Genomic DNA, 2419 nt, shown 5'->3' with positions numbered 1-2419 from the left:
TTCTGCTTCGTTCAGTTTACGTATTGCTGGAGTAGATGGAACATTTATGCATTCAAATTAATTTCGAAACACATATGCAATGTAAAAAACAAAACCATGATACGTATCCGCATTTCAATTCAATGGGTTTCGCTAATTGGGTCACGTATGTAATTCATATGGGAGTGGATATAAAGACACTTTTAGACTTAATAGATACATACAGAGTCACGCAGATAAAATCCGCATCACATGGAACATTTTTAATAATTGATTTGGTCAGAATTTCAATTATGGCATTGGATTTTTGGTTTTAAATTAGGATTAAACATGACAGAAAGGATTTAACCGGTATTTGTCAAATTTGAGATTTAAGAAAATAAATGGCCTAAAAATTGGTTTATTGGTGGAATTTTAATGAACTTTATATTTGAAACAGTTGTTTCTTGTATAATTTAAAGTATACCAATGTAGTCATCTAGTGAAATATTTATTTTTCATTTTTAACCAATAATAACAGTTTCTGGTGATAGCATAAAAATATCTGACAGTAGTTCGCTTGCTGGGCCCACCTCTATAACTCTTTTATTTTTTCAGATAAAAAACGAGACTTGGGGGTATTAGTATATGATATAAATTAGGATTGATTGACGTGTTCAATTGTTTTTGGTCACTTCCTGTTTCACCAGAAATGACTACATCTTTTGATTTTTAAATGACACTCTCGGATTTTTTTTACTTTATTTGATAGAAAATGACACTCTGAATAGAATGATATATCATATGTCAGCTTTTGATATTTTTGAATATGGTTTATTATAAATTGTAACATGCGGTTCATAACGAGAATTTGATTCGAAATACCAAGTGTGTGGTATCAAATTATTCGTAAAAAAATCCTTTTTACGAATATGTTTATGACCCACCCTGGTTCCATTTGATTGAGATATGATTAAAAATACGATTTGGGCATTTTTTAACCGGCCAGAACAAGACACGAAAAACATTAGACGATCAAATCTATTTTCCAAGGCTCCTTGATTAAAAATTAGTATTTTTAACACAGCCATGGCAGTCTAGATTGAAATTTAAAATACGATTTTATTAAAGCGAAAATGTCAAAAGTTGACATATGATATGTCATTCTATTCAGTGTCATTTTCTATGGAATAAAGTAAAAATATACCCCTTTAGGGTGCCCTTTAACAATCAAAAGTTGTAGTCATTTCTGGTGAAATAGGAAGTGACTAAAAACAATTGAATATGTCAATCAATCCTAATTTATGTCATATACTAACATACCAAATCTCGTTTTTTTATCTGAAAAAATAAAAAAGTTATATGGGTGAGCAACTTTTGAGACGCACTCGGTCTATTTGGTTAAATTATATAAATGAAAGGTTAATTTTTAAAGTTAACAGAAATTTAGTTATAAAAATATTTACTTCCTTGGTAAAAAAATATGAATACGGCACCATACCTATTATGCACTTATTTTGCGTGTCTGTGTTTAGAAAAAATTCTAGAATGAAAAACAGAAACGGTTTTATTATTTCATTATTCTAATGCCTGAACAAACGCAAGAGAGCGTTTCTTTTACTTTCATTTAATTGCATGTAAGTAAAAGCTCTAAAGGGGGCTTTTACTAATGTAAATTTAATATTGTTTTATTTCGAAGCTTATTCGGATTTAAAAATAACTTTATTTATTAGCTATTTTATGTTGGTGGATCGACATACACATATTTTCGAAGTACTACATTGTTTTCAAAGTACATATTTTATTCACTGCAACTTTACTATCGATCCGACTCGGCGATAACACTTCGATGTTGGGCTAGCTAGATAAGAGCAATAGCTTCCAATTACATTAACGCAAATATTGGTGCCGCGGAGAGGTCGTGTAAACAGAAATAACCAGCTGGTTAACATACTGACCGTTGAAAGATTTGATAATAAATTAGCACAAATTATTATTTATAATTGAATCGGTTCTGAAACAAAGAGCCCATATGCATATGCTGGATTTTCAGTTTTATTTATTTTTCGTATTCCTCCCAAGTAGCATTTTTGACACACTTTCTGGTAATCTTTCTAATAATTGTGTTCGTTTCTTTCAAAAAAACGTTTGTCGGTAACATTTTTCTTCTATTCCTCTTGGGTATGAGTAGTGGCTGTTATTACATTTATTTCTAAACAAATCATCTCTGTAATGCATAATTTATTATAAAATGTATAAGAAACATATCTGTATTTGTACTCACCATATGTCCTTCATCTGCTTTTTATAGTACTATAATTAAAAAAACTTGAAGAATGCTTAAATGTAAAACTGCAGTGAATCGAAAGCAGAATATCAAATAAATTATGGAAACTTTCAGGAACAAAAACGAGTACGAAATCTTTGTAAATGGAGTGACATCTGTTTCTTAAAAGCTCTG

This window comes from Sitophilus oryzae, unplaced genomic scaffold (assembly GCF_002938485.1).
Source record: "Sitophilus oryzae breed Bouriz unplaced genomic scaffold, Soryzae_2.0 scaffold_174_pilon_pilon, whole genome shotgun sequence".
Lineage (NCBI taxonomy): Eukaryota > Metazoa > Arthropoda > Insecta > Coleoptera > Curculionidae > Sitophilus > Sitophilus oryzae.
The sequence above is the reverse complement of the archived record's forward strand: the minus strand, read 5'-3'. Positions refer to the sequence as shown.